This window comes from Lycorma delicatula, chromosome 13 (assembly GCF_047948215.1).
Source record: "Lycorma delicatula isolate Av1 chromosome 13, ASM4794821v1, whole genome shotgun sequence".
Classification (NCBI taxonomy): domain Eukaryota; kingdom Metazoa; phylum Arthropoda; class Insecta; order Hemiptera; family Fulgoridae; genus Lycorma; species Lycorma delicatula.
In genome coordinates this window covers 47308731-47335935 of record NC_134467.1, presented here as the reverse complement: position 1 = coordinate 47335935, position 27205 = coordinate 47308731, and the positions used below count along the sequence as shown (strand labels likewise).

The window sequence follows — 27205 nt, the reverse complement described above, 5'->3', positions numbered from 1 at the left end:
ACCTAATTAGTTTTAAACAATGAAAAAAAAAAAATTAAAGATTTGAATAAGAACCGGTTAAACATCGAATCTGTACATTTAGGAACACGAACAAATAAATTACCCAATAATCATGTAGCCTTTGTTGATGACGTAGTTATCATAGTTATATAAAAGAATCAAAATTAAAAGTAAATCTATTGGCAAAAAACAGGAAAAAATAGGTTCTATGAAAAGTATTTGATGGGGACACTACATGACTTCCTTTTACGCCTATAAAATTACATATATTTTTTCTTTTTTTTTTTGTTATTGAATTATTACCTATTGTAAAGATTTTCTTATAATCAAAGGTTATTAATTATTAATAAATCAATATATTTTTTTTAAAAAAAAGGTAAAAGATATGCCTATTCCCACGTAGATGTGTGTATTAAAAAAGAGCCCATGTGCCTTCCCATTATAAAATCCAAATATTTCATTAATTAGAATTTAATTTGGGTATAATTCTGGAACCGATGAAACTAAGTACCACTTATGATATATCGTTGAAAAGCTCTTAATAGAGCTTATTACTACAGTTAAGAAAGAGTTCAAAATTTACATTTTTGGGATTTCGGGCAGCTGGGAAGAATTTCTTCCCAGCTGCAGACCGACCAACCTATCTGTATAGTTAAATGGTAGCGCCACCATCATATTTTTTTTTAAAAAACCTACAGTCACCGATGGAAAATTTTACTTCCTTTATTTGGCCAACTCTACAGATAAATTGGTCGGTTTGTATGTCAGCGAGTCACTTTTATTGTATCAAATCGAAATAAAATCGAGACATTGACAGAGAACTAAATTTAATTTTAACATAAAACAGACGCTAAACGGTACATGATATTTATTTCGAGTAATATTCGAGGACAATTTTTTGTTCAACATCGGTCTGCGATATGAGAAATAAGAGACATAAGGCATAGTAAGCAGCGGTACAGGAACTGTCGTGCCTTCGTTCAATGAGCGCGCCATGCCACCTTTTCGACTTTCCCGAAAGAGTCTCGCCCGCTCGGCACCGGACATCGGGGTACGTGTGCGTGGCCCATAACCGCCCCTTTCAAACGAAATGCAGAATTTATACCTCCGGCTGGCTTTTGCGCGGGCTAAGGCTGACATATTAAATTTGTATACTTTTTTAAATCTTTATTTTAATTTTTTACACGTAAATATTGTCCAAAATACATTTATTATTACTTAAATCGATCTATCTCGACAATTCTAAACACAAAATCACGAATATCCGTACTATACGTCTAAGTCGTGTGCTACGCCGAATGAAAATGAGCGAGAGCGCCAGTTTTGGCCGATCTACGCTGCGCCTTCCCTGCCAATTCTTCTACCAGTTACGTAAACTCAAAGTCGTATCGGCGAGCTGACCATGTAAGGTATAAAATGACACCGTATATACGTCTCTGAGACTAATAGTTAGGAACTTATTAAGGACGATATAGAGCTTTCCATTACGCTACAAATTATTGTTCTGGTACTCGTATGTTTAAGTGCGATTTTACAGACGTTTCACGTCAAAATGATGTCGTAGGCTTCTGCTATTTGCGACGTCACGGGTGAGCGATAGAATTAAAAAAAATATGTAATAATTTTTACACTTTAAAAAAGTAACTCGGTCCGACGGGGTCTCGAACTCGATCGCCCGGTCGACTCGGTAGCTGGTGCGTTAAGCCTCGCGACTACAACAGTCTGCCGAACGCTCAAGGAAAATTTGTTAAATGTAAGTTATACAGTTACATTAGTTTAATTAGTGCCGATTGTCGCCGCCGGTATCGCCACACCAGCTCGAATTAAATACGGTATGCGCGCGCGCTTTAGTTAGAATCATTGAAACAAATAAACGAATAAATATTATATTTAAATAAAATGAAAAATATTTTTAATTAAGTTGCGTGTGTAAGCCGTGCATGAGAAACAGCCCACAGTTGTATGACTTTCCCGGAACACGGCTTTAGCCACGTGACTGGATAGTTCTACATTTGTGTTGTCAGTTTTTCTTTTACTCAAAATATCTTGAAGATTTTTAACAATAAAATTTTGGACCTTTTTTTCCAATTTTGCTAGAAAAATTACTAAATTTACCCCTTAATTTTGGTCCGAAAAATTACCTACTGGTTTAGTTTTATATAACTGCTTATATTTAATATATACACACTAGCGATAAATTAATAGACTGAAATACATATCTAGTTATAAACTTTCTTTTTTTTTCTTTTATATTATTTTTAATTTATAAAAAATAATTAAAATAAATTACGAATTCATTAACCCCATAAAAACTGAAGTAAACTAATTTAAAAAAATAGATTTAAAATATGTGAACCTTTAACAAATAGTTCAATCGGTCTTTTATGATAATTGCAATTCCATGGTTATTTTCATTGTTAATTTATAAAAGAAAACTAACTGAAAAAAATAAAAACAAAAGGAAAATAAATTAAGGAAAAGAAAACTGGATAACATTTACGTAAACCGAGGAAAATATCGATTTTATTGACTAAGAAATAAATGGAAAATTTACAATAACTTTGCTAATTTAATATTTCTCTTTTTAGAGTTAGTTTTAAAATATTGTTTTCGTTAATTTTTTTAAAAATAAATTGCGATCCTAGAATTTGAAACAAATTTACAAAAAAAAATATAAATATATATATATACTTATATATTTTTTTGTATATACAAGTATATATATACTGGTACCAATAGATGTTTGTACATGCACATACTCAAACATCTCTCTCTTTCTTACGCTCTCTCTATCTAATCATGTATGTGTTTTTGTCCGTTACAATTTTTCTCAAAAACTACTGGACCGATCTCGATTCGATTTTTTGCATTACCTAACACAGATACCACTTCAGAGCAGGTTCTTAGACATGTTTTACGGTTATAGGCCACCAGGGGGAACTGCAGTGTATGTGTGTGTGTGCGTGCGTGTGTGTGTGTGTGTGTGTGTGTGTGTGTGTGTGTGTGTGTGTGTGTGTGTGTGTGTGTGTGTGTGTGTGTGTGGAGAGAGAGAGAGAGAGAGAACTGATTTGGCAACACTTCTAAGCAAAAATTCATGTACGAAGCTATCTTTTTGGGTCTATTTGTCTTTGATAAAATATACTAAATTTGTAAAAATTCAATCACTCTCGCTAAAAAAATTAAAAGAGCGATTTTGCTTTTAGTTTTTATAAAATTAAAATAAAACAAATACTTTTAGTAGAAAGTTATAAGACATATTTTACGCGGTATGTGTATTAAAAGATGACACAATTTAGAGATAAACTTCATCTCTATTTGTATAGTGCCCGAAGGTTATTTATTACAAACATCCAGGGGTGAACTGAACAATTCTAATAGTTGCTGTTCATACATGAATAGAACTTATGCATAGCCCTAAGGTCTTATTATATACTAAAAGAAACAATACAAAATTATTTAATTTTACATTATTTTGATATTTAGAAAAAATAGAAAAAAAATTCAAACTACTATTAAAGGTTTTACTTATTTATGAATTTTTATAAAGTAATTTTATTACAAAAAAGCGGATAAGCTAGTTTTAGTGCAAACCGCATTAAACTGCTACTCAGAATGATTAGAAGACATTGGAAAATTTCCCCCATGTCTTACTTTAGTAACTACGGTTCGAGTTTTTTTTTTTGTCTTCAGTCATTTGACTGGTTTGATGCAGCTCTCCAAGATTCCGTATCTAGTGCTAGTCGTTTCATTTCAGTATACCCTCTACATCCTACATCCCTAACAATTTGTTTTACATATTCCAAACGTGGCGTGCCTACACAATTTTTCCCTTCTACCTGTCCTTCCAATATTAAAGCGACTATTCCAGGATGCCTTAGTATGTGGCCTATAAGTCTGTCTCTACTTTTAACTATATTTTTCCAAATGCTTTTCTTCATCTATTTGCCGCAACACCTCTTCATTTATCACTTTATCCACCCGTCTGATTTTTAACATTCTCCTATAGCACCGCATTACAAAAGCTTCTAATCTTTTCTTCTCAGATACTCCGATCGTCCAAGTTTCACTTCCATATAAAGCGACACTCCAAACATACTTTCAAAAATCTTTTCCTGACATTTAAATTAATTTTTGATGTAAACAAATTATATTTCTTACTGAAGGCTCGTTTAGCTTGTGCTATTCGGTATTTTATATCATTCGTCCATCTTTAATAATTCTACTTCCCAAATAACAAAATTCTTCTACCTCCATAATCTTTTCTCCTCCTATTTTCACATTCAGCGGTCCATCTTTGTTATTTCTACTACATTTCATTACTTTTGTTTTGTTCTTGTTTATTTTCATGCGATAGTTCTTGTGTAGGACTTCATCCATGCTGTTCATTGTTTCTTCTAAATCCTTTTTACTCTCGGCTAGAATTACTATATCATCAGCAAATCGTAGCATCTTTATCTTTTCACCTTGTACTGTTACTCCGAATCTAAATTGTTCTTTAACATCATTAACTGCTAGTTCCATGTAAAGATTAAAAAGTAACGGAGATAGGGAACATCCTTGTCGGACTCCCTTTCTTACTACGGTTCGGGTATAAAAATAAATTTCCAGTAGGAAGGTAGAGAATAACAGAAATGAGTAATGACATGAAAACACAAAATTATAGGGGGGAAATGTAAGTATATAAGGCTTATGTTAAATTTTGATACGCGATAATAGATTACACTCTAATCTACTTCTGAAAGGCTATGCGTAATTAGGCAATGAATTTTTATGCATATAAAAAATTGCGGAGGAGTTTGAGTAACGGTATAGAGTAGGGTTTCTCAACCTGGGTGGGTGATATAAAAACGAGGTCGCGAAATTAGCCTACAACTTTACACGTAAATTATAATGAAATCACTGAGAAAAAAATTATTTATTATAAACGTTAATTAGTACACATGTTAGTAACGCATCAGGAGATTTTTTAAATTATTGAAAATATTCATTAAAACTGATTTTAAATAAATGAAATCAAAATAAAAACTTTTTTGTTTTTTTTCTTCTTGTACGAATTAAAGTAAGTATTGTGATCGCGAAAAATTCCGGTATCCAGATTTCAACGGAAATATCCATTTTGACCTTCCCTGAATCCATTTTGACTAATTTCGGCGTACGGCGTACGTATAACTCAAAAACGATTAGCCGTAGTATGTTGAAATTTTGGAATTAGGACTGTTGTAACATCTTGTTGTGTACCTCTCCCTTTGATTACAATCAAATGAACAAAAAGTGTCCGACGAAGTCCAAAATCCCCCAAAAATGTGAATTTTGGACTTTTTCTTACTTCAGGGTTATTTTCTTTTTTCTGTTTAGCCTCCGGAACTACCGTAAGGTATTAATTCAGTGGTTGATATGTATGAATGTAAATAAAATGTAGTCTTGTGCAGTCTCAGGTCGACCGTTCCTCGAGAGTTCCAGCGTTCAAGTCCTAGTAAAGCCAGCTATTTTTACACGGACTTGAATACTAGATCGTGGATACCGGTGTTCTTTGGCGGTTGGGTTTCAATTAACCACACATCTCAGGTACGGTCGATCTGAGAATGTACAAGACTACACTTCGTTTACACTCATACATATCATCCTCATTCATCCTCTGAAGTATTATCTAAAAGGTAGTTACCGGAGGCTAAACAGGAAAAAGAAAGGTCGACCGTTCCTGAGATGTGTGGTTAATTGAATCCCAACCACCAAAGAACACAGGTATCCGCGATATAATATTCAAATCCGTAAAAATGATATTCTTGCCTTTGCCAGGATTTGAACCTTAGAACTCTCGAGTTCGAAATCAGCTGATTTGGGATGATGTGTTAACCGCTAGACCAACCCGGTGGGTTTACCGATTAAGCCTGTTCCTCTTCAAGAGCTGCGAAATCGAATTGTTACAGCAGTGAATTAAAAAACCAGGAACCAGTTACCGATTAAAATAATTTGGGACCGATTATAATAATTAACTGTTATTTATAAATCTCGATTTTTACATCCTTGTACGACGTAAAGGAAGTATTGTGATCGCGAAAAATTTCGGTTTTCAGATTTCAACAGAAATTTCCATTTTGCCATCCCTGAATCCATTTTAACTATTTTTGGCGTGACATCTGTATATCTGTATCGCATAACTAAAAAACGATTAGACGTAGAATGTTGAAATTTTGGATTTCTAACTGTTGTAACATCTAATTCTGCATCTCCCCTTTTGATTGCACCAAAAGCGTCAAAAAAGCCCAAAATCCAATTTTGATTTAGGAGTTTTTGTTATCTACAGTAATAAGCCCTCATCGAGAGCTTTTTAACGATATATCATAAGCGGTACTTATTTTCATCGCTTCCAGAGTTATAGACAAATAAAAGTTTAATTAACGAAATATTCGGTTCTTACAAGGGGAAGGCAGCACATCGGTTCGAATCAGACTTGATCTCCTTTTTTTTTTACTTTTTTTTTTTTTTTTAAATTTCATTATATTGATTTATTAATAGTTATTAACATTGAAAAACCTTTTTTACGATAAAAAATAATTCAATAATAACAGAAAAAAAAGAAAAATATCAAAAGTTATTAGTGAAATAAAATTTTATGTACTTTAAAAAATGTGTATATGTAATTTAATAGGCGTACAAAGAAATCATGTGGTGTCCACATCAAATTTTTTTATTTTAAACCAGATTGTTGGTGTTATTCAAATTATTGTATAATAAAATACGTTTTGAGCATTAAATATTTCGAAAAATTTATAAAGTGGGTTTTTTAGATATTTACATGAAGATTGCACCTATTAAAAATCAAATTGATATTTTCATTTTTACCGAAAGATTAAAAAAATAATAAATTTTGTTATTACTCCAATTTAAAAGCCTTAAACTCAGAATTTAAAAAAAATTCTTTCACAGTGTTCACTTACACCGTAAGAAGAACATGTGTACAAATTTTCATCAATTTATTTTCAGTAGTCTTTGCTGGGCGTTGATCTATCATTCAGTCAGATATTTTATTTTTTATGTATATAGATATTTCGAAAAAGAAGCAAAAAAAATCTTACAAATGTTTATTAGTGTAAAATAAATTTGTAATATATTTTTTTAATTAAATTTTTTACGAATATATTTACTTTAAATATAATTTATACAACATTTATTTACGAGACATTTAATTAAATATTTTCTATTCACAGTAAACTACTTTAGATAGCGGAATTCCATATAATTTATTTCTTTAATTTCAACCGCGCATACAAATTAATGTTTTAATAGTTAAACGGAATATTAATTCAGCATTGTAACTAAAGGGACATTTAAATATTAAATTAATTTTTTATTTCATAAAATTACGAATTTAAAAATGACATTAATCAGTAAATATTCTTGTGCAGTTCTGCGTAAGAGGAGCGACTTTTATTTTATTTTATTTTGTACATTTCCATGCGTAAGAAATATCTAATATAAATTAATTGAAAAAACTTAACTGAGAAAAGAGGTATTATTTAATAAATAGTAAACCCGGCAATGCTTCGGTATTGCTAGATTTGAATATATACATATATATATAGATTTGATAAACAATGACAAATACAAGTAAATTAAGTCTACGAACTTCAAATATTGGAGATTTTTGTTCAGCTACATGCAAGTTGGAAAACGGCATGGAATCGGTTACGGCAGTTGTACACACTTTACCGAATAAAAAAATTGAGAAAATAATAATGTTCCTAAAGAGAAAACTAACAGAATTATGAACATATTGCTCGATGGATGGGGCATAAACATCATCATGAATTTATTTCCTCATTTATTTTGCACCATTTATTTTGTCTGGTGACTTCGATGTCAATTTTGGTGATGAACAATCACAAAACCACAACTGTTTCTTTCAAATATTCAATTTCAGTTTGAAAAATTCAATTTATCGATGAGTAGTCAACCGGTGAAAGTTACAACAAAACATGGTACAACCGTGGACGCTGTTTTTTCAAGATAATTAAACAATATAAAAATGGGATTGAAGGGATACAAACAGAATTACTGGGCAGTGCAGGTGAGGAAGCGATAGATAGATTACCCAAACTGGGGTGTAATATTTACGAATAAGGGGAAGTTCCGTCAGACGTCAAAAAGAATATTATTGTAATAATACAAAGAAAGCAGGAGCAGATAAATATGAAAAATACAGAACGATTAGCTTAACTATTCACGCATCAAAAATTTTAACTAGCATTCTGTGCAGAAGAATTGAAAGGAACGAGGAAGAAGTGTTAGGAGAAGACCGATAGTTTTAGGAAACGTATAGGGACAAGGGAAGCAATTTTAGCGCACAGATTAGTAGTAGAAGGAAGATTAAAGAAATACAGACCGACATACTTGGCATAATTTACTACATAATTTATAGACCTAGGAAAGGCATTCGATAACGTAGACTGGAATAAAATGTTGAGCGTTTTAAAAAATTAGGGCTCAAGTACAGAAATAGAGGAACAATTGCTAACATTTATAGGAACCAAACGGCAACAGTAATAATTGAAGAACATAAGAAAAAAGCCGTAATAAGAAAGGGAGTCCGACAAGGATGTTCCCTATCCCCGTTACTTTTTAATATTTACATAGAACTAGCGGTTAATGATATTAAAGAATAATTCAGATCCGGAGTATCAGTACAACATGAAAAGATAAAGATGCTACGATTTGCTGATGATATCGTAATTCTAGCCGAGAGTAAAAAAGATTTAGAAGAGAACAATGAACGGCATGGATGAAGTCCTACGCAAGAACTACCGCATGAAAATAAGAACAAAACGAAAGTAATGAAATGTAGTAGAAAAAATGTAGATAAACCATTTAATATAAAAATAGGAAGACAAAAGATTACGGAGGTAGAAGAATTTTGTTATTTTGGAAATAGAATTACTAAAGATGGACGAAGCAGGAGTGATATAAAATGCCGAATAGCGTAGGCAAAACGAGCTTTCATTCAGAAATATAATTTATTTACATCAAAAATTAATTTAAACATCAGAAAAACATTTTTGAATGTATATATTTGGAACGTAGATTTACATGGAAGTGGAACTTCCATGACGATCGGAGTACCTGAGACGAAAAGATTAGAAGCTTTTGAAATGCAGTACTGTAAAAGAATGTTAAAATCAGACGGGTGAATAAAATGACAAATAAAGAGGTGTTGAAGCGAATCGATAAAGAAAGAAGCGTTTGGAAAAAATATAGTTAAAAGAAGAGACAGACTTATAGGTCATATATTATGGCATCCTGCAATAGTCGCTTTGATATTGAAGGGAAACGTTGATGGGAAAAATTGTGCAGGAAGACCACGTTTGGAATATCCAAAACAAATTGTTAGAGATGTATGATAAAGGGGGTATACCGAAATGAAATGACTGGCACTAGATTTGAAGAGCTGCATCAAACCAGTCAAATGAAGATAAAGAAAAAAAAATAGTTTCAAAAATCCTCCTATATAAGATAAAACCGTTTACTTTTTCCCCTTTTAATAGAAAAGGGATGGTGCCACAAAACGGGCAAGACCCTTGTGGACACCTAACCTTTCATCTTTTACAAATAATATAAATTAAGTATAATTACGTTAAGTTAAGTTAAGTAATAAATATTAAATTGTATTATAAAACAATGTTAAATTAAGTATGATTAAGTTAAGTAATATTATAATTAGTATTAGGATTACTCCATTAATTATTAATTCTAAAAAAAAAAAAAAATTGTATTCTACTTCAGTTACCGCAAATATGTAAGTACTATGATAAAATTCGTTGATTAAACTGCAATGTTATGTTTAAATTTTTCTATTTTTTATGTATATAAATATTTTTTTGTAATATCTGTATTTCATTGCTAGTTCGTCTTTCTAATTAATAAAAAATATTAGTCTTTTATGTATATTGTGTAAACGTTATTTTGCATCATTCATATAAAATTGCGTAAGATGCTTCCCTTCCTCAGTGGGTCCACGCACCGACCCAGTCGTTTTAAGTTTGTCATTTAATTACTATACGACTGTCATTCATCGAGGCTCAACTTACCTATTGTTAAAAAAAAAAAAATATCTAAAGATGTACAAACATATCGTTCAAGACTCAACAACCGTATGAAAGGTTTCAGCAATTTGACAACATTATTCTCGACGTTTGTGTCATACTGAACCTTTTTTAAAATTTATGACTTTTAAGGAAGACAATATGCATAAACATTATGCGTGTTACACTGTTAATTAATTAAACTTTTCTTTTCTCATTTTCAGACATCATATTTCTGTTTTTCTTTTTCGAATTTTCACAAATAAGTATATAAATCAACATTTTATTTATTCATAAGACTATATATAAGATAAGGAAATTCCTTTATAAAGTTATTTATGTCAAAATAAGAAATCATGGAAAATAATATATAAAAAAAAATTATTATTTCAATATTGATATTTCTTTCTTTCAAATGTCAATCAAAAAATAGAATATTGTAAAAAGATTCCTTTATAACTAGAATTGCAATACAGGTGTAAATAAACAAATAAAATCCATAACTGAATTACATAGTTCATTGAACTAGATACATATTATAAAAGGCGATCTGTTGTTTATATAACTTATATATATGTAAATATATCTATATATACAGACATACACACACACACATACAACATCCATATACTATAAGTAATATAGATGACTCACCCGTAATCAGAGTTGCTTTTCCAAGTTGCACATATCGATTTGTTTTAAGTTAAGAAGGATGACCTTGGAAAAGATATATATTTATATCTTTTCCATTAATTATTACAGAGAAAAATATCCTGAAAAAATAAAAAAAATAATTTATTAAGATTACGTCATTATATATATATATATATATATATATATAGAGAGAGAGAGAGAGAGAGAGAGAAAAGAATTTCAGGACGAGTTCTACCTGTGAAAAAATAAAAAAGTTTATATTAACATGGGTCGGAAAACTGTTCGTCAGTGAGTTATGGCTGGCGAAATATTTCGCCGTGATTCCTGAGAAAAGAGTGAAATAAAGCCATACTGAAATTCTAGGAACCCAAATTAAGGGGTAAGCTTGATGGTTTCTTATGGCTTTTGACCTGAAACATTGAATAAAAAAGCTTTCAGAACTCTATCTGCAGTGGTTTTTGAGGAAAATGCGCTAATCGCAAAAAATTGTGCTTAAAACCCCGTTTTGTTATGTTTTACGTGCAATTACTTTGTTACATGGGTAATTAAGTAAAATTGTTAAACAAAACTTGTAGAGAATTTAATTCTGAACAAAATTACGTAAATAAACTCGACTACAAAACAAAATCAAGTGACAAAAAGTAATTTTATTTCACGAAAATATCCGAAATGTGGCTGAAAAAATAAATTAATTTTTAAACAAAAAGAGTAATACTTTTAACGTCCGAGAAAACCTTGAAATAAAATTATTTAACCAAAATCATTTAACAGAAATAAGATCAACATAAAAGAAGTAACATAAAACACCGGTTTATCAACTTTATTAACAATTATTGAAAAGAAAAAAAATTTAATGGTAAAATAAATATTTGTTATTTTTTTTTATTTCATAATTTGGCAATTTTAACAGCTGATCAACAATCACAAATCGTCTACAGAATGTATATAGTTTTGTACAGTTTTAAAAGTTGTAGTCAATTCTCCAGTATATGAAGTTTGCTTTAAAAATTTTACTTATTTATTATCGATGTAACAAAGTTATTGCATAGAAAACATAACAAAACGAGGTTTTCACCACAATGTTTTGCGTTCTAGCCCAGGTTTCTCAAAAACCACTGCAGATAGAGTTATGAAATCTCTTTTATTTAATGTTTCAGGTCAAAAACCATCAAGCTTACCCCTTAATTTGGGTTCCTGGAGTTTCACCATAGCTTTTTTCCACTCTTTGTCTAGGAATCATGACGAAATTTTCGTCAGCCGTAACTCGCTGACGAAGCGTTTTCGGACTCATGTTTATATAAACTTTTTTTCATTATTTTCACTGGTTGAACTGGTCCTGAAATTCTTTTCGTTTGTTTGTGAAATATTCTGTATATAGAATAATTCAGGAGTTGAGAGAAATAATTTGAGAACCGATTCTAGAACTTGAAGTAAATAAAAACGTTCATACAAACATATATTCGAAACTTTTTTTATCGATTTACGGCTAGCGAAAAATTTCGGCCGATTTCAGTACCATCGGTGAAATAAAGTCTAATTAAATTTGTATAACGTTATATGTGGGGTAAAGTATATATACTTCGCAAAGATAGGAGTTTTGGCATCAAGTCCCGATCAGGTGAGATATTCGCTGGTAGAATGGAATGGATGTGTGAAGAATCCTGCGGTGTGGGAGGGTGTAGGCATTGATCTTGCTCCTGAAAGCGGACCGAAGCAGAGAGAAACAGGGTATATTTTCATTAGAGACATATTAAATTTGTGAATTTATTACTTGATTTTTAAGTAAATTGAGAGGCCTTTGAGTAAATTGAATTTTTGAGCAAAATTTTCGTTGTGATCAACACTTTTTTTGGTATGAGAAGAGTATTTTTGGTGTTTAAAGGCACAATCAAGTAATGATATGAATGCATAGTCTAATTGAAGTTAGATAAAGGAAGAGTTTTTGTATAAAACCTTCGGTGTACACCGAATGATGGTCGAGGTCGGAAGAGGCCATAGTAGGTTGAGTAAATACACTGCTGGAAACGTCTACCAAAGCATTTACATCGGTGGTATCCTGACAGAGGCTAGAACGATGACTGTGTTGTTATATCAAAAGTTTAGAGGTCTAAAAGACGACCTTTGGTAAAGCCCGGGCGTTTTATTAATTTTATTCCAAACCTAAAAAAGTGAATTTTCTGACAAAACGTTTTCATGTTTTTAAACAAGTTTTACAAAAAACCTAAGAAAAAAGTCTTGGACCGCTCTTATTCAATTTCATAGATCAAAAACCATAAGGATTCACCAAATTTACCCTTCGATTTATATCTCAAGAATTTTAGTAATGCTTAAATTCACAGAGGAAGCAGAAAACAGGGCTAAATGTCTCACGAGCCGAAACTTGCTAACGAACCGTTTTCTGAGCTATATTTATATTAAGTTTTTTACTTCCTTGTACGAAGTATTGTGATTGCAAAAATTTCGGTTTTCAGATTTCAAAAGAAATATCCAATTTGACCATCCCTGAATCCATTTTGACTAGTTTTGGCGTGAAGTCTGTACGTACATATGTATCTCGCATTACTCAAAAACGATTAGCCGTAGAATATTAAAATTTTAGATTTAGGACTGTTAGAACATCTAGTTGTGCACCTCCCCTTTTGATTGCAATCAACTGAACAAAAGTTTTCTAAAAATGCCCAAAATCCCAAAAAATTGGACTTTTTCTTAACTGTATTAATAAGCCCTTATTGAGCTTTTCAACGATATATAATATGTGGTACTTATTTTTATCGGTTCCAGAGTTATAGTCGAATAAAATTTTAATTAATGAAATCTTTGGATTTTACAAAAGAAAGGTAGCACATCTGTTCGAATACACTTCATCTCCTTTTTTTTAACTTTTTTTTTTATTTTAAATATATTGATTTATTAATCATTTTTAATCTCTGATAGGAAAAAAATATACAATAAATAATAAATTCAGTAATAACAATAAAAATCTGAAAAAATTTCAGCGTGAGCGGACTAAGCGCGATGTCAAACACCACCGGCTTACGTATCCCAACCGCTCACTTGTCGTATATTTACTAAAATGGGTAAGTGCACCCCGTCAACTACTAAAAATGTATATGACATCCATAAATTAAAATTTACATTGTCTAGGGAGCAATTCGCTGCCACGCCTAGGTCGCTGAATACCAGAAAGTACCTGTCCACCGTATTAAAGCGCACCGCATTACTTGGCTGGTGGTCAGCCATATATCTCTAGGTTAGCTTCCGACAACAGTGCGGTAGGAGTCTTTCCCTTAAGTAAACTATGATGTCGGTTGAACATAACAACCTCATCAAGAAACTCCCACCCGTTCCGACAATGCCGCCCTGTTCTGACTCGCCGCTTATGAATTTTCTGCTTGACCTCTAAGTTCCCGGTTGACCTGAGTTCTGGCCTCCTCAAGAGCTGGGCAGTCGAACATCATGTGTTCGTTCGAATGGACCTCCCCGCAGATGCATCAGCAACTGTTAGGTGAAACCGAAACAAACATAGGTTAAAAATTCGCGTGGTTGGAGAGCACATGGACTCCCGTTGCCCTTAAAAATGAACTAGAGGCGTACCATCCCCCAAGTCCCGTATAAATCTATACAAGGATCTACCCTTCGTTGTGTCGTGCGGATTTCCTAGGACTACGCACAAAAGACTTTCTTACACGTTCAATATTATCTTCGGACACACTAGGTCGTTCTGTACTTTTGTTTTTACAAATATAGGCAACAGTGGTTTAAAATCGTTTACGCCGTCTTCGAATGTTACTGTTACTCGAGGCGGAATTTCAAACAGATCGCACGTTGAAAAGGAATTACAGATTTACAAATTGCAAACTGCAAAACACAGAATTGTTTCTGTTGGGGGTCGCTATCTTTGCTACTAGTGCTTTCAAGCGGAAGGTACAGGAAACAGTTAATGAGTTTTGGTACAGCTGTAACTGTCCCAGTTGCGCTTTCATTTCATGTTTGATTAATCTACGTAAATGAAAGTTCAGAAGTAATACACAGCTTTACAAATTCGATAATCATTTTGAAAAACGCGGAACTTATTTATACCGAAGTGGGATAAAGAAAAAAATAATACTCATATTTCACGTGGTAGGGTTGATTTAATTTATTTTTTTTTTAATTTTAAATCTTGTTTTTTTTGTTTGTCAATTCCTTTTTTATTTTCTCCTTATAAAACCTAAAACAGGACCAATTTTTCCGATATTTTTTTTTTACCAATCTATATGCTGACATTGTTACTATAGCAGAATATGTAGCTACAACCTGGTTTGTAAAAATTATTGCGTAAGAATAAGTGTATTTCCTTGTACTGCTGTTACCGCTATCGACCGACCAATGAATCCTTTTTTGGATGACGAAGAAACTTTTAGTTTTTTTTTTCCTTTGATAAATTAAACTTCTAGCATTGCAAAATTATTCATTCGTTATCCTGATATGACTAACAATGAAAATTATATCATATTTAACCTGTCTTATCTATTTCTACGTTGTATTCAACATTTATTGTTTTAAACGATTTCCTTTAAATTAGTCTTGCATAAAATTACTGAATATTTGGATTTAATTTGTAAACCAGCAGTACAATATAATTTAGATTTTTTTTATAATAAATGGGAGAATGGGAGATTATTAACTTCTTAAGTTTTTTTGTACTATTTTATGTCATTAATATTGCCCTGGATAATGCTTAATTTTAACTAGATATTGATGACGAAAGCCAACTCCATACTAAGTTATCTAATTATTTATAATAATTAAATATTAAATAATTACAAAAATTTTACTCAACAGTAGTAGATAATTTTATTTTTTTACATTTTTTTAATTTTTTTTTGTCTTCAGTCATTTGACTGGTTTGATGCAGCTCTCCAAGATTCCCTATCTAGTGCTAGTCGTTTCATTTCAGTATACCCTCTACATCCCTAACAATTTGTTTTACATATTCCAAACGTGGCCTGCCTACACAATTTTTCCCTTCTACTTGTCCTTCCAATATTAAAGCGACTATTCCAGGATGCCTTAGTATATGGCCTATATAAGTCTGTCTCTTCTTTTAACTATATTTTTCGAAATGCTTCTTTCTTCATCTATTTGCCGCAATACCTCTTCATTTGTCACTTTATCCACCTATCTGATTTTTAACATTCTCCTATAGCACCGCATTTCAAAAGCTTCTAATGTTATCTTCTCAGATACTCCGATCGTCCAAGTTTCACTTCCATATAAAGCGACATATTTTTTACACATGAAATCACATTTTTTTACCGTGAAATCTAAATTTTTCAACTATTTACGAAAATATGTCATCATAGTTTATTTATATTTTGAAATATATACGAGGTCTACATTAAAGTTCAGAAAAACCTTTTATTTACATTCCAATTACAGACACCGCATTCCAAATAGTTGCCCTTGGGAAGCCATGCAACGCTTCAAACGGTTTTCCGAATTTCATACCGGTGTTGGAACTCTTAATCTAAAATATCTTCCAGAAGGTCGGTTATATTTTTTTAATGTTTTTTACTAATCCAAAATGATGTCCTTTGACGTGTTTTTTTAAACTCGGGAACAGTAAAAAGTCGCAGGGACTCAAGTCAAGTGAATAAAGCGGTTGAGGAACTACAGGAATGATTTTCTTTGCAAAAACCTCATTAATTGAGAGTGCAATGTAACAAGGTGCATTGTCATAATGCAATATTCAGTTGTCTTTGATGGCTGGTCTCATGCGGGTAACTCTTTTCCCGGAAAAGATAAATATGCTACGATTTGCTGATGATATAGTAATTCCAGCCGAGAGTAAAAAAGATTTATAAGCAACAATGAACGGCACGGATGAAGTCCTACACAAGATCTACCTCGTGAAAATAAACAAGAACAAAACGAAAGTAATGAAATTTAGTAGAAATACCGAAAATGGATCGCTGAATGTAATAATAGGAAGAGAAAAGATTACGGAGGTAGAAGAATTTTATTATTTGGGAAGTAGAATTACTAATGATGGACAAAGCAGGAGCTATATAAAATGCCGAATAGTACAGGCGAAACGAGCCTTCAGTAAGAAATATAATTTGTTTACATCAAAAATTAATTTAAATGTCAGGAAAAGATTTTTGAAAGTGTATGTTTGGAGCGTAGCTTTATATGGAAGTGAAACATGGACGATCGGAGTATCTGAGAAGAAAAGATTAGAAGCTTTTGAAATGCGGTGCTGTAGGAGAATGTTAAAAATCGAATGGGTGGATAAAGACAAATGAAGAGATGTTGCGACAAATCGATGAAGAAAGTAGCATTTGGAAAAATATAGTTAAAAGAAGAGACAGACTTATAGGCCACATATTAAGGCATCCTGGAATAGTCGGTTTAATATTGGAGGAACAGGTAGAAGGAAATAATTGTGCAGGCACGCCACGTTTGGAATATGTAAAACAAATTGTTAGGGATGCAGGATGTAGAGGGTATACTGAAATGAAACGACTAGCACTAGATAGGGAATCTTGGAGAGCTGCCTCAAACCAGTCAAATGACTGAAGACAAAAAAAAAAAATTTATTTTTTTCGAATTATATAGTGCCCGTTATTATAACGGAAATATAACTTGACCTGGGATAGTAGAAATTATACAGTCAAAATTTGTGTATTTCCTTTTACTGAATGGAATATTTTTTCTTTTTATCTTTGTTAATTGTAACCGCAAAAGTATTCCTCGATATGATATCATATTAACTTATCTAATCTGTTGTATTTATTATGCATTGTTTTCACTCATTTCCTTTAGATTACCTTTATATAACAGGGTAGTTTACTGAAAATTGATATTTAATTGATAAACACCAGCAGAAGAATATCATTTGATTTTTTGGTATTGTTTTTTATTTTTTAACAATGAAGGGGAAAACTTTTATTATTTTAACATTTCTAGTATTATTTTATGTTATTAACATTGCCCTGGTTGATGCTGAATTTTACCAGGATATTGACGGCGAAATTCAACCCTGTAAGTTATATTTTTTATTGATATATTATTAATTTAAATATTAAATAAATTATATAAAATTTTACTCAACTGTAGTAGATGATTTCAATTTTTTATTGTGAAATTTTAATCTTTCAAATATTTCTGAAAAAAAGCAACCATCATTTTATGTTTATGTATTTTAGTTAGATGTATATATTTACTTATGCTTTTTACCAAATTAACAAATTTTAATAACTTTTACTTGTAATTTTGAAAAGAATGATTTTTTTTTTCAGCGATATAAAAAAGCGAAAAAACTCTTTTTAAATAAAAATTATATCGATTATGCAACTATATATGATTGTTTGATGTAAATTTATAAAAACCGAACCGTTGATGGTCCAATAATAATAATTAATTTCCCAAAAACTTAAGTGTAGAATAAAGATATTTTTATGAATATATATATATTTACATTTGAGGCCACATTGGACCACTTTAGTCATTCATATTTCCTCTTGAATTTCTGTATTAGTCTGGCCTTTCAATTTTCCCAGTATTTTCATTCTATCTGCTTCCTGACCGCCACTTTGTTATGTCTTTCTAATTTTTAACGTTGAATCTATTGTTTTGAAGTAGGTAGTTAATTGTCATTTTATCACAGGCGTCATAAACCCTCAAGCCAATTTCTTGAAGATCTCTTTGGATTTCTCCAACATATTTTCCACAGGTTTTTTTTTTATTATTCCTTGTGACCAATTGTTTAGAATTCGGTTCTCATGCATTTATTATACGTGGAAAAAATTGAAAATGTTTCGTTTTTTCACTGTACAGAGTGTCGGATTGACTTGTTTGTAGACCGTATCATTTGCGGCAATTCGCCAGACTCCACCCTTTTGATAACTTTTATTTAAACAAATTCAGATAATTCGCTTTTCTGTTTTAAGTAATCGGTCCTTTTTAATTTTCATTCTTAATCTAAAAGATTTTCTAAGAAGCATAATACCCCACCGGAGGAACTACTGTGTTATAATGGTGAATTTTGGATTTTATTGAGAGATATTTTTTATTTTACGTTTGCCAATTCAAACTTAGTACTGTATTAATTTTAGTTATTCTGTTTTGCTATGTTTATTTTTCCTTTTATCTGCAGTGAATGATTTCACCTACGTATTTAAATTGTTCATTTATTTTAATATCTTTATCGTTAATTTTGATTTTTTTATACAGAGGGAATCCATGGCCATTATTTCTGTCTTTTCATAAGAAACTGTCAGGTCAATCCTTTGGGTAATTTTTTCTAGGCTGGTGATTTGGTTTTCAATCTCTTCCATATTTAGTGCTAGTAAAGGCAAATCCTAATATACAAGTTTTTATTGAATTTTTACCTGTTCCTATATTTTTTTAATGGAACTCTAGTTTTTACAAATCTTAATTATGTATTCCAGTGTAATACTGAACAGCAGTGGGAAAGTCTATCGCCTTGTCTCAATCCGGTTTATCGAGAAGAGTTCAGACATTTCCTCTCTAAATTTAACCTTGGACTGCGCGTTTTTTAATGTTAATTATGTCTATCATTTTTACCAACTTTGGGTGGACACAATAATTTCGTAGCACCTCTAACAAAGTTGAATACTATCATATGCCTTTTTTAAGTCAATGAAAGTTATAAATAATTGTTTATTTAAAAATTTTCCATTATTAATTTTATCGTAAGAATCCGGTCTTAACAATCTACATGGCCTAAATCCACCATAATATTCCCCCTAACTGGGACTCTAATGCGTTTGTAATTTTAAGATTATTCTGAACAGGATTTTATAGGTGCAGTCTAACAGCGTTATCTCCCTGTAGTTGTCTCGATTTGTCTTATCTCCTTTTTTGTAAAGCGGTTGGATTATATCATACCAGTCGTCCAGTGTTCTGGGAGTGTTTTTTCTTTCCATATTCCTATCAAATGTCTGTGCAATTCTACTAGTGTGTTTTGACTGGCATTTTTCCAAACTTCCGGAAATACTTCACCGCAAATTTTGTAGTTCTTCTATTCTTTTATCGCTTGTGTTAACTCGATGAAGGATGGGGGATCAGCTTGTTCCCGGTTAGAGAGAACTTCTGGATCGGTTTCTACCGAGAAATTCTACAGTTTCTTCATAATTGTAAAGATTTTTGAACGATTCAACCAGGATTTTAGCATTTTCTGAACTACTGCGGGCTATAATTGCCATCGTATTTTAGGATTAGTGTAGGGGGATGGAATTTTTGAAGATATTTACCAAATTTTTTGAAATAATCTCTCGATTTATTTTCGCTAAAATTTTCTTCTATTTGACTTAAGATGTCCTTGTGGAAATTTCGTTTAGTATTTTTAATTATTTTGTTTGTCAAGTTTCTTTGGAGGATTAATTTTTCATAAGATTTTACGGTTTTCTGTGTCTGAAGACTTATTCACGCTCGGAGTCTACTACGAGATCAAATTCCCCCGTTCCACCATTTGTGGGCTGGGTTTTAACGGGGCTAGTTCTTTTGATATTGATTTTAATTTTTAAAACATTTATATTATTTTTCATTCATATTATTTTCAATTTAAAAAAAAACATGGTAAATCAGAGAATTTAAAAAAAATACTTAATATAGGAAAGAAAAAGGTCTGTAATTAATAAAATGATGTAAATTTCTAAAAATTAAACCGTTTCACCGATTACCGTGGTGGACTGGTAGCATGTCGACCTTTCATCCGCAGAAGACTAGGTACAAATCCCGGTTAAAACGGAATTGCTCATAACTTAACAATTTTTTCCATAATCCTTAAAATCACAATCTTCATAAAGAATTACAAATGTTTAACTGGAAGAAAGATGTTTAACTGAAAAGATTTTTGAAAGTGTATGTTTGGAGTGTCGCTTTATATGGAAGTGAAACTTGGACGATCGGAGTATCTGAGAAGAAAAGATTAGAAGCTTTTGAAATGCGGTGCTATAGGAGAATGTTAAAAATCAGACAGGTGGATAAACGAAGAGGTATTGCAACATATAGATGAAGAAAGAAGCGTTTGGAAAAATATAGTTAAAAGAAGAGACAGACTTATAGGCCACATACTAAGGCATCCTGGAATAGTCGCTTTAATATTGGAAGGACAGGTAGAAGGGAAAAATTGTGTAGGCAGGCCACGTTTGGAGTATGTAAAACAAATTGTTGGGGATGTAGGATGTAGAGGGTATACTGAAATGAAACGACTAGCACTAGATAGGGAATCTTGGAGAGCTGCATCAAACCAGTCAAATGACTGAAGACAAAAAAAAAAAAAAAAACTGGAAGTATTTTCCAGATATAGTTTTCCAGAAATTTCCTCTGATATCTGTTCCAACAATAAAATTAAGCAGTATTAAAATTTTTTAAATTTAACTAAGGGGTAAATTTAATGGTTTTTGATTTGAAAAATTAAATAAAACACGTTCCGGAATTTTATATCTATTCATTTTTAAGACAATTATGATAAGAAAAATTGATAACCAAATTCAAATTTCAAGTCTTGAGGTATAATAACTATTTACGTTGCCAAAAAACAAATTAAATTTTATTTTAAACCAGAGAAAAGATAAAAAATATTTTTTTATTTTATAAATGTTTTTATAAACTTTTATTTTATACTAGCTCCCATTTGCAGTTTCGCTCGCCCTATATGGTTACTTGCGTTTCCCGTGATGGTCAATCTTTTTATTTTATATTTATTAGTCAAGTAACCGGAGGCAGGTGCAGTCAGTCACACATACAGTAACGGTGGCATATCGCATTTAAGTTTAAGTCGAACGGGATCGGGCTGTGTGTATTCGGTCGCTTTCCAATCTGGACTGTCTTTCGTCTTCAGTCTTCAGTCTCTGCCGCACCAACAGTTTTCATCATACGTGCTTTTTTTGTATTTCTCCCGATTGAAGAATGTCTTTTAGGCACGGTATGATGTTTTGAAAAAAGACCACAGAATTTAAAAGATTGCAGTTAAATACTTGACACGCTTTAAATTAGTAACACACACACATGATAAACAAAAGCAGCTATTTATTTATGTTTTTAAATAAATGTAAAAAATTGTAAATGAATGAATCGTAAAAATTACATATGCATGTGCGCTAAATCAATTGAAACTTAGGAATAACTGTACGTTAAAACCTCAGCCCTTTTCAAAATTAATCATATCAAAAAAATGTTAGCTAAAAATTAGTTTTTCTTGAAAATCAAAGTCATTTTGAAAATTAAATAAGCTCTAAGAAAGAAATAAAGTGTTTTAAATTTCGTTGTAAAATTTCGTTATGTCAGCGGTACAAAAAAATTAGCCTATGTTCACCGCAGGGCTTCAAAGTGTAGATGTGAAAAGTTTAGACTAATCTGTCCGGTAGATCTCGAGTTAAGTTGGAACAGACAGACAAAGAAACATTCATATATATATATATATTACTAGCTCTTCGTCGCAGCTTCGAACGCCAATACGCTTACTTACGTTTCCTGTAGCGGTCAATTTTTTTTACTTTTTCTTTAGTCAAGTAACCGGGGGGAGGAACAGCCAGTCACAGATAGAGTAACGGTGGCAGTTGCTGTGTTGGTTGAACCACAACCCCGTATACCTTTACACCCCTTAAAAAAATTGGAATTAAAAAACCCATCTAATTGTTTTTAAATATTTATACGAAGAGTATTTGCAAGCAAAAATATACTGAATATTTAATTTCATTTACTACAGACTTTCTGTTTCTGTTTAGCCTCCCAAAGGATGAACCAAATTACGGTGAATCATCCTTCAGAGAATGAATGAGGATAATATGTGTGAATTTAAATGAACTGTAGTCTTGTACAGTTCCGGGTCGACCGTTCTTGAGATGTGTGGTTAATTGAAAACCCAACCATCAAAGAATATCGGTGTCCACCATCTAGTAATCAAACCCATATAAAAATAGGATTTGAACCTTAGAACTCTAGACTTCAAAATCAGCTGATTTGCGATGAGTTAACCGCTAGACCAGCCCGGTAGGCTCGTATACTAGTCGGAATTGGGAAAATTTACAATCGGTGTTGAACATTTTTTTAAAGTTTCTTCATCCAGTTTAAAGGTCGAATTATAAAAATCTACAAATCGGTTTACTGACATGAGGATTATATTCACCAAAAGTCAGGTTGATTTCTTTTCTTACCGAGAAATTAAGGGTTTCAAAAATCAATTCTAGCCCTAAAAATCTGATGTAGACACCACATGACTTACTTTTACGTCTATTAAATTGCATTACACATTTTTTTTAAATGAAGATTTTTATGAAACACGTAAAATTTTATTTGATTAATGACTACTGATATTGTTTCATGTTTTAAAAAAAATTTATTGTTATTGAATTATTATTTACGTAAAAACATTTTTTTACAATCAGAGGTTAATAATTATTAATAAATCAATATATAAGTTAAAAAAAAAGAAGATGAAGTCGGAATCGTACATATGTCTTCCCCTTGTACGGTCAAAATATTTCATTAATAAAAATCTTATTTGGCTATAATTCTGGAACCGATGAAAATAAGTAGCACTATGATATATCGTTGAAAATCTCTCGATGAGGGCTTATTACTGCAGTTAAGAAAACTCAAAATTCAAATATTTTTGAATTTTGGGCTTTTTGGACACTTTTCGGCCAGTCGATTGTAATCATAAGGGGAGGTGCACAAATAGATGTTACAACAGTCCTGAATCCAGAATTTCAACATCCTACGGCTAATCGTTTTTCAGCTATGCGAGATACATCCGTACAGACGTCACGCCGAAACTAGACAAAATGCATTCAGAGATGGTCAAAATGGATATTTCTGTTGACATCTGTAAACCGAAATTTTTTACGACCACGATACTTTCTTTACAACGTACAAGGAAGTAAAAAGTGTAATTACACCATTACATTTAATGATCGGCCTGGTTCTAATAAATTGAATTACAATAGTGCTATTTTATAAAGTTATAAATTTTTCATCTTATCTCTCTTTTAGGTAGATTGATAAGAAAGCTACATATTGAAATAGGTACAATGATTCGACTTCCGAAAAATTTTAACATATCTTCGTGTTTCACATTCCCTAGACCCCAATACCACCATCAGTTCAAAGGTTTATTTATACATTTATATATATATATATATATTTTTTTTTTACTTTCTTGGGCACGATAACTGCTGTAATTTTGCGCCAATCACATTCAAATTGATACATAAAATATAACTAACCGAAATCTACGTTGAGTTCGTTGATGGGCAAAATCGGAACGTGTGAATTGAAATGAAGAGGCTTTTTCGAAAAAAATATCGCTATAACTTTCTTATTAAGTAAAATATCGAATTCGTTTCTACTAATCTTTGGATAAGGGCCTAAAACTTATCTAAGTAAAGTTTTTTGATATAAGTAACCATCGGCTGCACGGTCAAAAATCTTAGCAGATTACTCGGTAATATGACAGGATCCAGAACTGCGAAGCGTAAGATTTACGCTCACGTAGTTAATTCCATCTTACTTTACGGTATACAAGTCTGGGAAAGAGCTCTGCGTGCCGACAAGAACAGAAGAGCCCTTGAAGGAATTCAACGTCGCATGGGCTTAAGAGTGATATGCGCATATTCTTCAGTCTCCACCGAGGCAGTACTCGTAATTGCAGGAGTTCCTCCGCTTAAACAACTGGCGGAGATGCGAGTGAGTATAGCATGTGGACAACCTTCTAAAGAAGCATATGAAGAGATGCTGCGTAATTGGCAACATCGTTGGGATGTAGCCAACACGGGACGATGGACACATCGTTTGATACCTTTGATCCGACCGTGGATAGAAAGGAAGTTCGGGGACATAAATTACTGGATAACGCAATTTTTTACAGGGCATGGGTCGTTCAGGTCCTATTTATGTGCGAGACTAAGGGTAGGTAACAACAACTGTCCTTACTGTGGGGCTTATGATTCCCCTGAACATGTAGTATTTGAATGTAACCGTTGGACTGAAAGCAGGCAATCCTGTGTAAGACGTATAGGGCCATTATCTACGGAGAATGTGGTGGATAAAATGCTACTTAACGAGGATAACTTTAATGTGATCTCGTCGTTTATAACCGCAGTTATAAAGAAGAAAGATGAGGAAGCTCGTCAAGAAGAAACCGCTCGCTGATGACGGCTTGTCGTAGGTGGAATTTCCACCTACGAAATAAAAGAGCTAACCGGTGAACTGACCTGCCGTACCGGACATACAGCCGGCGGGCGGGGAGGCGAGTAAAGGACACTCCTCTGGCGCGAGTCAAACTTGATTGTAGATCCGTTCCAGAGGAGTAGGTGGGAATATAAATAAAAAAAAAAAAAAAATAAATAAAAAAAAAAAAAAAAAAAAAAAAAAGTAACCATCGGCTCAGGAGGTGGAAAGAAATGGGGTTTCAAAGACAAAATATATCATACGTTCCATAGTATCGAATCGGTTTCAAGTGGTCGTTAGTCCTGTAAACTTTTCGCAAAACAATTGCTAACAAATTTTGATATGACCAACCCTTACGGCAACGGATGACCAAAATGTTGCTGGAATTGTAAGGTGGGGTTTGCCGTAAGCTAAATATGTGAAAATATATTCACATGCAACCATCGTCATATTGAGTAAATTTGAAGTTAAATTTAAGGTGGAAATCTTTTTTATCCCCTACTTACCACCGGTAAAATCTACCTTCACTTTCCGGCGTGGCAAAAAAGATTTTTATTTCGGTTTGTTCGTTATGCATTACTGTTAAAATTTGTAACTTTTTTAATTTTAATTTTTGTACAATATGGCTTTACAATTAGCGATTCTGTTATGTTTTATTTATCATTATTTATTGGTAGATAAGAGTGAACATGTATATGTGTGATGTTTATGTTATGTATAATTATGTCAATAATATACTCATTTTTAGTGCATTACTTTTGATTAAAATATTTATTCTCTATACTATTATTTTTTTTATTAGATAGATGTATAAAAGTATATTTTTATACCAGAATGCAACCAGATATTAATAATTTTAAATGGAAGTACAGAATATAATAAATATAAATAGTTATGCTTGTAATAATATTATTTAGTTATAAAATTAATAACGAATAACAATTTTAATTATTTCAATTTTTTTAGATAAAAGAGTTCGTAGATATCAATTTGGAGGTATATTACGCGGTGGTGGTGTTGGTGGTGGTGGCGGGGGCGGAGGAAGAAGAAAATAAAATTGAACTCACTTTATTCGGATGAGAACATCATTCCATTAATGTGACCCCATATAGTTCAACAGATCAAAGAGCCTCAAAATATTGTTATATATACAATTAATATGTTTATATAAATAAATATATAGATATAGATTTATGTTTACTTTTTTTCACGATTTCTTCCCTTTTAATTTCCCTATTAACTCGTAATTATCTCCTAGGTAATAATTATTGATAACGCATCAAAATTTATAAAGCGTGAACGAATAGATGCGTGGAAGTTTCGTTAATAGTAACAATACAATGATGAGCATTGTATGCCGCTATAGTAGATCGTATGTAGCAAGAAAAGTGTGTAACAATTTTGCAAACCATCCTCACCTAGTTTTTTAATTTTACATAAGTCCATATACATAACTACATGCTTATGAAATCATAATGCTCTGAAATACCGATACGTGTTTATTATAAAAAAGAAAAATAATTTCCGTTTTTCCTGTTACAATAATTGATTTATAGATTGCCGGTAAAGTCATCTGGATTATTAAATTAAATATTAAAACGGTTCGGAAAAAGTAAAAGTATATATATATACTTTTTTTTTACAGTGGAAAATAGATTTAAAAACCTTTTTTTCTAAAAATAACCATACATAATATAAATTAATTTTATTATTGATCATGACCTGTTGGTATTGATAGAACAATTATATAATAATTTCCACTTACCAACCGTTTTTATTATTATCTCGAGCGCTTTCGAAGAATAATCCGTCATCAAGAACATTTATGTGTTATGCATAATATCTATTTCCTTCTCAAATTAATATATTAAATTAATTATGAATTTTAAAAACGAAAATGATAAATACAACAATCGATCGTGAAAAGGCAAAAATAATATCGACTTTGTCCGACATGTTAGGATGAAGCTCTCAGTTGTTATGTTTAAGTATTAATTTTATATATTTAATGTTATTAATGAAAGAAAAGTATTATTAATTAATAATTAGCAGTAAAAAAAGGGATTATTTATTTACCGGGAAAGATTCCTTGGCGCGCATTCGGCCGGCGCATCAAGCGGTCCACTTGTTGCCAATAGCAACAGCTGAACCGGCAACTAACAAAACCTGACACGAACACATGTCCAAGAATAAACGAAGCAGTTTATCGTTATGGCTATCGTTAAACGTTTTTTTATATTAATAATTATTAAATTTTATATCTAATAACTCCTTAAGCCTTTTAAATGATAAAA

At 31.8% G+C, this 27205-nt stretch overlaps 1 protein-coding gene across 8 annotated transcripts in view; it reads right to left on the bottom strand.

Moving 5' to 3' along the window:
* The window catches only part of LOC142333864 (uncharacterized), a 782720-nt gene that overhangs the window by 228220 nt on the left and 527295 nt on the right, over positions 1 to 27205 (bottom strand). For 7 of the 8 annotated variants that reach the window (XR_012758732.1, XR_012758731.1, XM_075381431.1 and 4 more), the window contains one exon: positions 10731 to 10849. The exons of the other annotated variant lie outside the window; for it this stretch is intronic. The gene's annotated coding sequence lies outside the window, so the exon portion shown is untranslated. The remainder of the gene's footprint in view (positions 1 to 10730; positions 10850 to 27205) is intronic. 8 annotated transcript variants of the gene reach the window in all.